Below are 16,583 nucleotides of genomic sequence, written 5' to 3' on the forward strand. Positions count from 1 at the left end.
CCGTGTAGCGAGCATTCAGTCAACACTCCCATACTAGATGGCATAAGGTGTTGGGCATCAAGACTCCCCTACGGACCTATGCTCGGGTTCATCATCACAAGCCCGCTGACCTTTGACAATAGGTAGCCCTTTTCGATGTACCTGACTAAATTCAATCTTTTTTTTTTCTTTTTTTTAAAATAAATATAGGATAATAGTGAATTAGATAGGAATGATTCATTAGGACTCAAGGTTGCTACCAGACTTAACAACATAATGTTGAACCTAATCCTTAGAAGTGCAGGCCATGTGTATTGTGAAATTCCAAAGTAAAAATTATCTTACAACTCACTAAAAGAACTTTTAATAAAAAGAACTCAAATTGTCTTATTACTGACTAATCATTGGGTTTTTTAGATTTTATATACTTTATGTATTTATCATTTCAGCACTAAGGCATAGAAATTAGGTTTTTTTTTTGAGATACTTATTCAAAAATGTGAAAATGTTAAAAATTTTGTAAAAATTTTTGAATCTTATACCCCCCAACCTAGATCAGACATTGTCCTCAATGTGTTTTTTTTAAAATATTATATTATATATATATTTTTTATTATTTTTTTTGCATAAAAAGATTATTATTTTATTCTATTTTATTTTGGACGAAAATATGATGCATATGGAGGATAGAAGCATTTCACCTTAGTTGCATCAGTAATATGAGGACTCCTGAAAAAAATGCGATAAAAAAATGTGCAAAAATAACCTATGAGAATTGGGTTGCCTTCCAACAAGCGCTAAGTTTAATGTCTTCAGCCAGACGCAGTATATCCTTAATTATCTCGATAAATAGGATCCATCAAATCAAGGGATTCAATCAACTGTCCATCTGCAACACACTCTATGTAAGGTTTCAATCTTTGACCATTGACGTTCAGGATACGACCATCATTGATGTCTTGAATTTCTATCGCACCATGAGGAAAAACCTTCCTAACTAAAAAGGGACCATCCCACCTAGAGTGAAGTTTACCAGGGAAGAGACGCAATTTAGAATTGAATAGCCAAACCTTTTGATTAGGCTCGAAAGACTTACGGTTAATGGATTTGTCATGAAAAGCCTTAGTCCTTGCCTTGTATATTTTGGCATTTTCATACGCCTCATTGTGTAACTCTTCAAGCTCGTTCAGTTGAAGTTTTCGGTTAGAACCAGCTGCTGCCATATCAAAGTTAAACTTTTTAATGGCCCAAAAAGCTCTATGCTCAAGTTCTACAGGTAAGTGACAAGCTTTACCAAAAATCAGTCGATAGGAAGACATGCCAATAGGAGTCTTTATAGGCAGTACGATAAGCCTAGAGAGAATCGTTTAACCTTTGAGACCAATCTTTTCTATCAGGGTATATTGTTTTCTCTAAGATATGTTTTATCTCCCTATTGGAAACTTCAACTTGCCCGCTTGTTTGGGGATGGTACGGGGTGGCAACTTTGTGGGTGATTGAATACTTGCAAATCAAAGCCTCAAAAGACCGGTTGCAGAAATGTGATCCCCCATCACTAATGATAGCTCGGGGTGTGCCAAAGTGACTAAATATGTTTGTTTGTAAGAACTTAACCACAACCTTATGATCATTAGTCCTAGTAGCAACAGCTTCTATCCACTTCGAGACATAATCTACCTCGACAAGAATGTACTTAAAACCAAAAGAACGCGGGAAGGGACCCATGAAGTCAATACCCCAAACATCAAAAATTTCTATAATTAAAATGGGGTTGAGTGGCATCATATCTCTACGGGTAATTGTACCCATTTGCTGGCATTGCTCATAAGTCCGACAAAAAATGTGAGCATCTTTGAACAAGGAGGGCCAATAGATCCACTTTGTAGGACTTTAGCTGCAGTTTTTCTACCCCCAAAATGTCCTCCGCAGGCTTGAGTATGACAAAAATCAAGAATACTCTGAAATTCACATTCAGGCACACATCGACGGATTACTTGATCAGGACAGTACTTGAACAGATCGGGGTCATCCCAAAAGTAGAACTTAACTTGCGAAAAGAATCGATCCTTGTCCTGCTTGGACCAATGATCGGGAATTTATCCTATGGCAAGATAGTTTACTATGTTGGCAAACCATGGTGTTTTTTCTTGTTGCACTTCAAACAATTGTTCATCTGGAAAAGAATCATGAAGTGGGGAAGTGCTATGAGAAGGCTTGAGAAGGATTCTAGACAAGTGGTCTGCTACAACATTTGTGGTGCCTTTCTTATCACGAATTTCTTGATTAAATTCCTGTAACAACAGGATCCATCGAATTAGACGAGGCTTGGTGTCCTTCTTTGAAAGGAGGTACCGAAGAGCAGAATGATCAGTGAATACAATAACCTTGGATCATAAGAGATAGGATCAAAACTTGTCCAAGGCAAACACTACAGCTAGTAATTCTTTCTCAGCAGTGGTGTAGATCAATTGCGCATCTGATAGTGTCTTACTAGCATAGTAGATGACATGAGGTAACTTATTTAGTCGTTGCCCTAAAACCGCCCCAATGGCATAGTCAGAAGCATCACACATAAGTTCAAATGGAAGGGTCCAATTGGGAGGTTGTATGACAGGTGCTGTAGACAACTTAGATCGGAGTTTTTCAAAGGCCTCTTTACATACTTCATCAAAGACAAAGGGTGTATCCTTGGGAAGGAGATTGCACAAGGGCTTGGAGATTTTGCTGAAGTCTTTAATGAAGCGACGGTAAAAACCAGCATGGCCTAGAAAAGAACGGATTTGTTTCACAGATTTGGGTAGAGGAAGATTAGAAATAAGATCAACTTTTGCTTTATCTACCTCAATACCCCTTTTGGACACAATGTGTCCCAAGACTATACCCTCTTGAACTATGAAATGGCTCTTTTTCCAACTCAGCACTAGATTGGTCTCCTTACATCTTTTCAGAACCAGGGCTAAATTACTGAGATAATCATCGAATGAGGGGCCAAAAACTAAAAAATCATCCATAAATACTTTCAGAAATTTTTCTACCATGTCAGAAAAAATTGCCATCATGCATCGTTGAAATGTCGCGGGTGCATTGCAGAGTCCAAATGGCATTCTTCTATACGCAAATGTCCCAAATGGACATGTGAAAGTGGTTTTCTTTTGATCATCAGGATACACGGCTACTTGGTTTACCCAGAATAACCATCTAAGAAACAGTAGAAATCCTGACCGGCTAGCCTTTCCAATATTTGGTCAATAAAGGGCCAAGAAAAATGGTCCTTCCTAGTCATGGAGTTTAACTTCCTGTAGTCAATGCAAACACGCCAGCTAGTGGTCGTGCGTGTGGGCATCAACTCCCCTTCTGCATTTTCAACCACAGTAATGCCCGACTTCTTTGGTACTACTTGAGTCGGACTCACCCAGTTGCTATCAGAGATAGGGTAAATGATTCTGGCATCTAGCAACTTTACTACTTCTTTCTTGACCACCTCTTTCATGTTAGGGTTGAGTCTCCTTTGCATTTCATGGGTTGGTTTTGCATCTTCTTCTAGGTGAATGCGATGCATGCAAATGGATGGGTCAATCCCCTTCAGATCCGTTACGGACCTTCCAATTGCATGTTTGTGTTCCCCTAGCACACTTAAAAGTTGACTTTCCTGTTTGTCCGACAGGTCAGCTGTGATGATTACAGATAGAGTATCTTTGGGTCCTAGAAAAGCATACTTAAGGGTTACCGGAAGTGGTTTTAACTCAAGTTTGGGAGGGAACTCGATGGAAGGGCACTATGGCATACTAGAAAGGGTAGGAAGAGGTTCATATCAGATATGCCAAGGATGAGAATTTGTTGGAGACGGATTGTCAAGTAGGACATTGACTTCTTCTATGGCCTTGTTTAAATTAAAATTATCAATGTCAAAATGGGCTAAACATGCTTCCAAAGGGTCATCTGCCAGAATGTAGGGAAGGGCTTCTTCTACAAGATCGTCCATTTTGTCTACTAGGAAGCACTCATCTTCCCTTGCAGGTTGATCAGAGGCATGGAATACATTTAGTTTGACTTTCATGTTCCCAAAGGATATATCCATCACCCCAGTTCTACAGTTAATACATGCATTGGCTGTAGCTAAGAAGGGACGACCAAGAATCATAGGGATCTGTTTCTTAAGGTTCGGCACAGGTTTCATATCAAGGACGATGAAATCAACTGAAAAATAAAATTTATCTATCTTGACTAGGACATCTTCAATTGTTCCTCGTGGTATTTTAACAGATCGATCAGCCAATTGCAGGGACACCGAAGTAGGCTTTAATTCACCTAATCCGAACTTCTCGTAGACTGAATAAGGAAGGAGGTTAACACTTGCCCCTAAATCTAATAGTGCACGATCAATCGAATTGTCTCCTACCACACAAGAGATGGTAGGTGCACCAGGATCCTTGAATTTAGGAGGGGTTTTGTGTTGGAGGATGGAGCTCACTTGTTCAGTTAGGAAGACCTTTTTAGGCACATGTGTCCTAGATTTTCGTTTCTGGGTACAAAGGTCTTTGAGAAATTTGGCATACAATGGAACTTGTTTTATGGCATCAAGGAGAGGGAGATTGATTTTGACTTGTTTGAATACCTCCATTATTTCTTCCAACGAAGTTCCTTTCTTGCTAAAGGAAGAAGGTGCATTTAGACACTGAGGGAAAGGAGCCTTCGGTGAAAAAGATGTGGTCGATACTGGGTTTGATGGTGACATAGAGGAGTTTGGGATCTCTTTAGGCATAGTCATACTCTTATCTTCATTTTTCTTATGTTCTTTTTCTCCAACCTTATTGTCTACTACGCGTCCGCTTCTTAAGGTTGTCATGGCATTGGCTTGTTCATGGTGAACATCATTCGGGTGAGTCTCTTGAGCTATGTACTGCCCTCTCGGGTTACTCACTGGTTGGCTTGGAAGCTTGCCTTCCTCTCTTTTATTTAGTGCACTCGCTAGCTGCCCTAGCTGGGTTTCTAATTTAGCAATAGACTGGGTGTGGGAGTGCAACAATTGTGTATTGGCTTCGAGTCCTTGAAGGGCAGTCAAAACTTTTTGCTCAAAAGCCGTATCTCTTTGGGGTGCTGGAGGAGGGACATGTTGAAATTGTGAATAGTGAGTCGGAGGATGGTTCAGATGAACATTCTGGAATGGTTGGAAGTTTTGGGAATACGGCTGGGAGGTATTGGAAGTCTGCTGCTTCCAAGAGAAATTTGGATGGTTGCGCCACCCTGGGTTATAAGTGTTAGAATACGGATCATTACCCGGTCGGGACTGTGCTTGGGCAGCATTAACTTGTTCTTGCACAAATTCAGGGAATTGAGCTGCCGAAGGGCATTCATGAATAGGATGAGATGGGCTAGAACAAAGAGCACAATCTTGTGTTTGGGGAAAGTTTGAAAGCTGTTCTCTAGACATTAGCTGGTCCAACTTGCAGGATAGAGCATCTAATTTGTCAGATAGACCTATGGACTGGCTAACTTCATATATGGTTCCTTTTCTTTGAGAACTCGGAGGTGCTCGACGAGCAGAGGAGGCATGGTGGAGGGAATTTTCATTGAGGTTTTCAAACAACTGCCATGCCTCATGCTCACTCTTAAGCATGAAAGTTCCTCCGCAAGAAGCATCAACCATTTGACGATTTCGTTCAGACAACCCGTCATAAAAGCATTGCACTAGTTGCCATTTGGGTATTTGATGATGCGAGCATTTTCGGAGTAAATCTCTATTTTTCTTTCAAGTTTCATGAAATTCTTTCCCATCAGATTGGGAGAAGCTCGTGATAGCACGCCTAAGTTGGTTTGTTCTTCTTATGGGAAAATATTTCTTTAGAAATTTGTTGCCCAAAAAGACAACCTAAGAGGGAGGGGGGTGAATTGGGTTTTAAGTAATTATTGCAATTAAAAAACTTTGTGAGTAACTAATTAAAACTTATTGCAAGTGGATTAATTAATTTTCTATATGCAGTGAATGAAGGGAATGGAAGAGACAATGAAACAATCACAAACACAAGAGATTTTATAGTGGTTCGGAGCTAACCCTTGCTCCTACGTCCACTCTCCAAGCTTCACTTGGGAGTTCACTATAATCCCTCGGATTACTGCCGGTTGTTTTACAAGCTCACAACCCAACTTGTTGTTTTACGAGATCACAACGAACTCGGTCGGTTTTCACAGGCTCACCGACTAGAACCACCCGATTGTTTTTCCGGGATCACAATCGAACCCTTACACGTTGGTTTTACCCTCGGCTCACCAACCAACCTTAACACCCTTGATTCAATCCCCTGATTGAATCAAGTAAGAAAAGCAGTTTGAAAAGAGTACAAGGATAGCTTCTTGAAAAGCGTATATAAACAATATGAACAAAGAAGAGTTAGAAGCCCTCAAACAGATTTTTGGATGTGGAGAAAGGGGCTTCTCAAACTCTGCAACTCCTCTTGAATGTGCTAAAGATTTGCTGTCAGAAGGGGAGCCTTGAATGCGAGGGAAACGTTTGTTGGATGGAGTTCAATGCGCTTTTTCCTTCTTTCCCTTGTACTTGAGAGCCTTTGGTAGGTGGGAATCCCTTTTTGTTTGAATGGAATAGCTCTCTTGATTTCTACTACTATTTACTCTGGCTATTTAAGCAGTCCACTTTGAAAACTAGCCGTTAGACACACTTTTAGGGCCATTCTGCACAATCTGCAACTCCTGACACAGTGTCCGTTGGGATCGGAGTCGACTCGCTCAATCTGGAGTCGACTCGGCTGTTGCTGGAGTCGACTCATGCTTTACTGGAGACGACTCGCCCACTGTTCAGGATTTGAATTAAAGTGCTGTCCCGTTCTGGAGTCGACTCGGCCAAACTTGGAGTCGACTCGCCAATATCCGGAGACGACTCTGCCTTCTGGAGACGATTCGTTTTCAGGGATCCAAAGATCTTTCTTTCGGGTTTACTTCCTCGAGTCGACTCGGATTCTCTTGGAGTCGACTCGGCTCTCAGAGCCTGAAAACTGGTCTTCTGTCTTTGGAGTTGAACTGCCTCGGAGTCGACTCGGACTTTGCAGGAGTCGACTCGGCTCTCAGAGCCTGTAAACTGATCCTCTGTGTTTGGAGTTGAACTGCCTCTGAGTCGACTTGGATTTTATTGGGGTCGACTGAAAGTGAATCCTAGGTTCTTCGGTGTTTAGCATGCTGAATTTTTTTTTTTTTTGAAAACCATGGCTGAACCTGATCGGGTTGCCTACGTACCCCTTCATAAGGGGGATCAAGCCATACGTAGTTCTTTTTAAGTTTTAAAACACAGCGGAAAAAAAACCGAATCAAACAATTTAATTCATGCATGCTTACAAGATCAAATCTAGAAATCAGCACCTTAAGAACACATAGGATTAAGCCGGAATCGTTTAAACAATTATGCTAAAACTTTTATGCATGATTAACTATCAGATCTGAAACTTAAGAACTCTATTCCAATTAATCTCCGAATATCCATCGAATGGATTCTGGAGATATCTCCGTGAGGAGCCCCAAAAGAGGGTAAAACCTCGGGGAATTGAACCTAGACCTTGACACCATAATAAATGATTAATGCTAGATTAATACCTTTTATGATGGATGAAAGTTGTGAATCTGATTCTTGACTTCGCAGCCACGCACACGAATGGCCTCTACGAGAAGTACATGCGAAGTCCTGAAGGATCTTCTTCCGCAACAGTGCTAGCAGCTGCAGAACACTTGAAAGCTGAAATCTGCCCGCCGGGATTCAATCAACTCTCGATCAATCGTCTTGAAGCAGATAGAGATGAGATTTGTAAGAAAAGTAGAGGACTCAGATCTGATCTTGAATCTTCTAGATATTCACCCTGAAAATCCTATCTAAAATGGAGAAGAAGAGGAGGAGGAGGAGGCGGGTGAGGAAGAAGGCTGCAATGGATGTGTTTTTGGTGCCCATGTTTGACCCCTTTTAATGGCCTCCGAATTTTCATTCAAAATTCGAAATTTATTTTCAGAAAACCTCTTTTAGTTGGCACATGCAAAGGAATAGGAACAACCCAAATCAGATCTCAACCAAATCTGATTTAAATTCAAATTTTAAACACATGTGCAAGAGGGAAGGAATTTGAAATCCATGCGGCAAGGTAAAACACTTCATAATTTTGAAATCACCTCTTGAAATTCGAATTTAATCCATTCAAAAACTCAGACGCCACCTTGGCTGATGGTTTGAGTGATTAAAATCATTTAACACATTGCTTAATGTTTGAATTTAAATTCAAATAACAAACAATGTCGCCATGTGTCAAGCAATGGGTCCATGTGCCATGCAATAATTTTGGTTTATTTAAAATTCATGAAATCCAATTCCATGTCACCAATAATTGCCACATCATCTGAGCCTAATCCCCTTAGGTTGCACCTAATCAAATTTGGTCAAACCCGAATTAAAACAAAGCAATTTGGTTGAACCCAATCTAATCAGGTCAGACCCTGATTGAGCTCAAATTGAATCCAATTCAATTTTGGCTCATGCAAACTCAATCAAATTGAATTATTACTTTGTGTTGGACCTAATTCAATTAGGTCAATCCCCAATTAAGAACAAATTAATTTAAAATTAATTTGATCAGCTTAAGTCCTTTTTGGTTCTGACCTAATCCAATCAGGTCAAAACCCTGATTGAGCCCAAACTTGAATCCAATTCAATTTGGCTCATCCTTAGCACAATTACTCAATCAAATTGAGTTTATTAGTAATTTAATTACTAATTAATCCTTCAATAATTACTTTAATTATTTTATAAGATAATTTGCCAATCAAATTGACCAAATTACGCCTGAATGATTTTTAATTATTCATCAGCTTTCTTGATCAATCGGGAATCTTCTATGCGTGTGACCTCATAGGTTCGAACCTAAGCCGGTAGTATAGGAACAATTTTCTACACTAATCGATGTGACCATCTAGCAATGGTACCTGACGTCCGGATAGGTCGAATATATGCGAAGCAAATATTCTGGAACCCGGAACTATGGTTACTGTATAATTCAATCCCTTTGACTCCTAATGCCAGGATGACTTAGAGCTCACTGTCAACCCTATAATTAGTACATCCATTATGTGATTAACTTTAGATATCCCGTGACTCCTCACTGGGATTACCCTGGCCAAGGTTTTGCTAAATTAATCACAAGACATTATCTCCTGTTTTCAGGAGGGGTCAATTCCATCTTGACTCACAACTGACTACGCAAGTACTTGACTGCACCCAGTGACCTTCCGTCACTGAATTAGAAATTCAGGTAGTCCGATACCAAAGTACAGTGAGTTGCTTGCTAGTCACAGGTTGCGGTCTCAGGTTAGAGGGCCAAACTTATACCCATATCCACTCGGAACATCTCTCGACAGTAGAGCGTTCCGGAATTGGTCACGTTTAGTCAAATGTACTTCTACACTTCACTTGTGTGGCATACCAGTGTCTCCACACTCCTTGGTTAAGAGGACAACCAACGTATATGTCACACAACGACCTAATCTCGATAATGTTGTCGTCCTAGTAACAACATATCATTTCGTCGCAAACAAGTTTAAGGACTCAAAGATAAATCCTCCTTTATCATAACATAAGTCCTAAGGACTTCATCATATAAGAGTTCATTTGAAGATGAAATGATGAATAATGCCAAATAACACTTTATTAATTTGTCAATTCATTTACAAAATTCAATCATCAATATGCTGACGATTGACATTTAGGATACAAATTCCAACAACTCCCACTTAGCCTAATGCCAATCGGCACAGTATCTAATACCCATCTTCGACTTGTGTTCGTCGAACTCTTTGATGCCGAGGACTTTGGTAAATGGGTCAGCCAGATTTTCTTTTGTGTCTGAAGATCAATATCACCTCGATCGATGATCTCTCGAACCAGGTGGTAGCGACGTAGAATATGCTTGGTCCGCTGATGTGCTTTGGGTTCTCTTGCTTGAGCTATGGCCCCAGTATTGTCACAAAATACAGGCACTGGACCATCAATGGAGGGTGTCACTCCAAGCTCGGTGATGAACTTCCGCAACCATACAGCTTCCTTGGCGGCATCAGATGCTGCGATATATTCTGCTTCACATGTAGAATCTGCCACTGTATGCTGCTTGGAACTCTTCCAGCAGATGGCCCCACCCTTAAGAGTGAAGATATATCCTGACACGCTCTTGCTATCATCTTGATCTGACTGAAAACTTGAATCAGTATATCCCTCAAGTTTTAAGTCAGAATCACCATAGACAAGCCACTGATCTTTAGTATTTCTCAAATACTTAAGGATGGTTTTTACAACCTTCCAGTGGTTGCTACCTGGATCAGACTGGTATCTGCTCACTACTCCTAGTGAGTATGCCACATCTGGTCTAGTACATGTCATGGCATACATTATAGATCCCACTGCCGAAGCATATGGAATTCTATCCATACTCTCTCTTTCTTGAGGGGTTGTTGGACAATCCCTTTTAGAGAGGTTAATTCCATGGCCCATCGGAAGATAGCCTTTCTTGGAATTAATCATACTGAACCTCTTCAGTATAGTATCAATGTATGTGGATTGGGATAATCCAAGCAATCTTCTAGATCTATCTCTATAGATCTTCATCCCTAGGATGTAAGATGCTTCTCCCAAATCCTTCATGGCAAATTGAGATGATAGCCAAACCTTTATTCCTTGTAATGCAGGAATGTCATTCCCGATTAAAAGAATGTCATCCACATACAAAATAAGGAATATAATAACTGAACCATTTGCCCATTTATAAATGCAAGGTTCCTCTTCATTCTTAATGAAGCCATATGTTTTGATTACCTTATCAAAACGTATATTCCAACTCCGTGAAGCTTGCTTTAATCCATAAATGGATTTTTGAAGCTTGCACACTTTAGACTCACCTGCAGATGTAAAACCTTCAGGTTGTATCATATACACTTCCTCTTCTAAATCTCCATTTAGAAATGCGGTCTTTACATCCATTTGCCAGATTTCATAGTCTAAATGTGCTGCTATCGCAAGCACAATCCGAATGGACTTGAGCATTGCCACAGGAGAAAACGTCTCGTCATAGTCAATACCATAACGTTGACGATAACCCTTGGCAACCAAACGGGCTTTATAGGTCTCTACCTTTCCGTCTGCGCCCCGTTTCCTTTTGAATATCCACTTACACCCTATGGATTTAATTCCTTCGGGTGGGTCAACTAATGTCCAAACATCATTGACCTTCATGGATTCCATTTCGGATTGCATGGCTCCAAGCCATTTATCAGAGTCATACCTCTGCATTGCATCCATATATGTGATCGGATCTTCATCGTTTTCATCAAGTTCGATAGGATCCCCATCCCGGACCAAGAAACCGTAGTATCTGTCCGGCTGACGTGGTACTCTACCCGATCGCCTTAATGGTGCATCTAATATGGGTTCTGGATCTGATCTAATCAAATCCGACTCAACTGGTTCAGTAGATGGTGTCGGATCTTCTACATGTTGAACTTCTCTAAGCTCAACATTAGAGCTATTTGTTCCTTCACCAAGGAATTCCTTTTCTAAGAAAATTGCTCTATTGCTTACGAACAACTTTTGTTCTTTAGCAAAGTAGAAGTAATATCCTTTAGTTTCTTTAGGGTAACCAACAAAGAAACATTTGTCAGACTTGGGTTCAAGTTTGTCTGTCTTCAAACGTTTGACGTACGTCGGACACCCCCAAATCCTAAGGTGAGAGAGCATCGGCTTACGCCCAGTCCACATCTCATGTGGTGTTTTATTTACAGACTTACTTGGAACCTTATTTAGAATATAGCAGGCTGACTCAAGAGCATATCCCCAAAAGAATATGGGCAGATTAGCAAACCCCATCATGGATCGAACCATGTCTAACAGAGTTCGATTTCTCCTTTCTGACACACCATTATATTGTGGTGTACCAAGAGGAGTCCATTGGGAGAGAATCCCATTTTCTTCTAGATATGTCAAAAATTCACTGGAGAGGTATTCACCTCCTCGATCTGATCGAAGAGTTTTAATACTCTTTCCAGTTTGTTTTTCTACTTCATTACGATATAATTTGAACATTTCAAATGATTCAGATTTATGTCTCATTAAATAGACATAACCATACCTAGAAAGGTCGTCTGTAAACGTAATGAAATATGAATACCCACCTCTAGCATCTGTGCTCATTGGCCCACATACATCAGAATGTACAAGGGTCAATAAATCACTGGCTCGTTCACCTTTTCCGGTAAAAGGTGATTTGGTCATTTTACCAAGAAGACATGATTTACAGGTTGTCAATGATTCACAATCATTAACATCAAGGATTCCCTCTTTACTTAACCTGTTCATCCTATTCTTGTTAATATGACCTAGCCTATGATGCCAAAGGTAGACATCCGTGACATTATCTATTCTAGGGCGCTTATTGGATTTATACATTACATGAACAGGCTGTGACAAAATGTAAATGCCATTACTCAGAATTCCATTCATTACAACAACACCATTCCAAATGACATTGCAATAATCCTTTTTTATTGATATTTCATAACCATTTTTGGCCAAAAGGCCTACAGAAATGATATTCAATAGAAAACTTGGACAATAGTGACAATCACTAAGGACATTTACATGAGAGCTGAATTCAAGTTTAAGAATTCCTAAAGCTAGAACTGGAACTGGTCTTCCATCTCCAACATTCAGGAACCTTTCTCCTTCTTCAAACCTCTTACTGACTTGTAGCCCCTGCAACGAATTGCAAATATTAAAAGGACTACCGGTATCCAATACCCAGGTCGAATTATCACAAATAGAAAAATTGCAAGGTGTTATCATATAAGTACCTTGATTGGCAACTGATTGCCCACTTTTCTTAGGCCGGTTCGGATCGAGGGATGCAATGTAAAGAGGACAGTTCCTCTTCCAATGTCCTTGCTTCTTGCAGAAGAAGCACTCCGCCTTGCTCTGATCAGCCTTTTTATTCTTTTTCTGACTAGGCTGAGCATGGTGCACCTGTTTCTTTTGGATTTTATTTTTCTTTTTCCCTTTCTTAAAGGAGCGACCCTTGGATGAACCTCCTACTAAATTCACCGTCTTCTTAAGAAGTTGGTGATTATTCTCAAACGTCTGTAGTAACCCCAACAATTGGTGATAATTCACTACAGGTTTCGTCATTCGAAAATGAGTGAGAAAAGGACGGTATGATCCAGGCAATGAGTTTAGTATGGCATCCTTCCCCAATTGATCATGAAGGAAAAAGCCAAGAGAGCTTAGACGCTCGATCAACTCAATCATGTACAGTACATGATCAGTTACCGAGGTCCCATCTTTCATTCGGGCGCTGAAGATGGCACAACTAGTTTTGTGCCTCTCAACGTCGTCAGGAACCCCGAATGATTCATTCAACACTTGAATGATATCTTCCGGCTGCATATTCTCAAAACGCCTACTAAACTCATCACTCATTGCTGCCAACATGATGCATCGAACAGTGATCCGGTCACTGAGCCACTTCTGATAAGTGTCTCTGGCCGATCTTGATGCATTAGCAGCGGGCTGCTCAGGTGCTTGATCCGTTATCACATAAAGGATCCTCTCATGCTCTAGCACTATTTTCAGTTTCCTATGCCAATTATTGAAATTTGGACCAGTCAACTTGTCATTGTCCAACAATGAGCGAAGTGATAAATTAGTGGCCATTTCTGCATAAAAAGAAAATTTGGCTATTAGTATATGAATTGACTAAACACAGTAGATTTGGACTTTAGTCTAAAGATATTTCCACTATTTTATACAAATTGGTAGCCTCTACCTCTAATTCGAAAAATTACTCCTAATTCTTTAGTGGGCACTAGAACCCAATAGATCCCATATAGGCCCGAGTGTGGCTCGGCCAATCCATATGCACCTATTGGTAGGTTCTTAACCAATTGCTTCACCAAGCAACTTCTAGTGATGATTTTGCCCTAGGTTTTCCGGCAGGCGTGTGGCGCCTCCACCGAATACCCTAGTCAGGTCCAACCATTAAATGATAGGGTTAAGTCTAATCAACTAATAGACGACCAAGCCCGAGTGTGGCTCGGCTCACCTGACCGCCTATTGAAGGTACACTTAACTCATCATATATTGAATGACAATTCCAATGCTTGATAAGTACCAGGAGTGTGGCGCCTCCAATAATTATCAAAACATTGGACCCATTATCACCCAACTTAATGGGAGGCTATGACCTAGTTATCTCCATAACCATTTCATTTTAAGGACCTAATAATTTTAGAGGATTTCATAATTAGGATAGATGAGAAGATCCGGTTAGTCTAATTTCTCCCACTGACTTCACCAAATCAGATTAGACTTAAACCGGTTAAGGAGACACCTAAATCAGTCATACTGATTTTCCTTAAGGCATGGGCTAACTCGAATCATTAAATGATCCAATCAAAATGTGATTGATCATGTCGGCTAGGTAAGTGAGATCGGTGGAAGGGATATGCCATTAACTCGACAAAGACGAATCAGTGCGAGTAGCTCCCAATTAAAAACCACCGGTCAAAACTGCCAAACTTACCTTAGACACCGACTGGTTAATCAATTTCGATTTGATTACTCAAATGACTCGGGCTATACCTCTGAGCCTAAATCAAGTTCCATCTTGGTCTAATCAAAGACATGGAATTGATCAATCTACAACTATTGTATTTAACCTAGAGTTTCCTTGACCTAATCTAGTTACTACTTAATTAGATTTGATCAATTAACTCTAATTAGACCATGTTTGATTCTAACCTTAGGTCTAACCCAATCCTAAGAACTTGATTCAAGCTAACCCATATGCCCAAAGAATTATGCAATGTCAATTAATTGAGTTACAATTCTATTTCATAACACTTAATTCTCAATTAAGTTTAGACTTATGAAAGTTTTGATCATTGCATATTTCTTTTTAATTAAATATTAATTACAATCTTTCAGTTCTTAAAACACATTTTCAGATCTGAGTTTTTGTAATTAATCACATGTAATCAGATTTAATTCATGTTTAAGTTATTATGTTTTATGTTCATGCATCACATATACATAACAACATGAATTAATACAAACAACATACATCTTATGTATTTGTTTTTTCACTTTTATTTTCAGATCTGATTTGTTCATTAAAATCAAAGATCATATGAATCATAAACTTTATTTAGATCTAATCTAAACAATATTATGATTTCAGATTTATTCATGTTACTAATCCTAACACAAACATGCATCATATGCATCCAAAATTTCAGATCTACTTAATCATGCATAATCAGCAATTAAATCAATCATAAAAAGCACTTTAGATCTAATCTAAACATGTTAATGATTTCAGATTTAATTGCAAGAATTAAAACATAAAAGTTTAAACATAAACCTGGCTCTGATACCACTGAAAGTGAATCCTAGGTTCTTCGGTGTTTAGCATGCTGAATTTTTTTTTTTTGAAAACCATGGCTGAACCTGATCGGGTTGCCTACGTACCCCTTCATAAGGGGGATCAAGCCATACGTAGTTCTTTTTAAGTTTTAAAATGCAGCGGAAAAAAAACCGAATCAAACAATTTAATTCATGCATGCTTACAAGATCAAATCTAGAAATCAGCACCTTAAGAACACATAGGATTATGCCGGAATCGTTTAAACAATTATGCTAAAACTTTTATGCATGATTAACTATCAGATCTGAAACTTAAGAACTCTATTCCAATTAATCTCCGAATATCCATTGAATGGATTCTGGAGATATCTCCGTGAGGAGCCCCAAAAGAGGGTAAAACCTCGGAGAATTGAACCTAGACCTTGACACCATAATAAATGATTAATGCTAGATTAATACCTTTTATGATGGATGAAAGTTGTGAATCTGATTCTTGACTTCGCAGCCATGCACACGAATGGCCTCTACGAGAAGTACACGCGAAGTCCTGAAGGATCTTCTTCCGCAACAGTGCTAGCAGCTGCAGAACACTTGAAAGCTGAAATCTGCCCGCCGGGATTCAATCAACTCTCGATCAATCGTCTTGAAGCAGATAGAGATGAGATTTGTAAGGGAAGTAGAGGACTCAGATCTGATCTTGAATCTTCTAGATATTCACCCTGAAAACCCTATCTAAAATGGAGAAGAAGAGGAGGAGGAGGAGGCGGGTGAGGAAGAAGGCTGCAATGGATGTGTTTTTGGTGCCCATGTTTGACCCCTTTTAATGGCCTCCGAATTTTCATTCAAAATTCGAAATTTATTTTCAGAAAACCTCTTTTAGTTGGCACATGCAAAGGAATAGGAACAACCCAAATCAGATCTCAACCAAATCTGATTTAAATTCAAATTTTAAACACATGTGCAAGAGGGAAGGAATTTGAAATCCATGCGGCAAGGTAAAACACTTCATAATTTCGAAATCACCTCTTGAAATTCGAATTTAATCCATTCAAAAACTCAGACGCCACCTTGGCTGATGGTTTGAGTGATTAAAATCATTTAACACATTGCTTAATGTTTGAATTTAAATTCAAATAACAAACAATGTCGCCATGTGTCA

Source organism: Phoenix dactylifera, chromosome 13, assembly GCF_051530095.1.
Source record: "Phoenix dactylifera cultivar Ajwa chromosome 13, Ajwa_hap1_PhDact_Kaust_v1.1, whole genome shotgun sequence".
Lineage (NCBI taxonomy): Eukaryota > Viridiplantae > Streptophyta > Magnoliopsida > Arecales > Arecaceae > Phoenix > Phoenix dactylifera.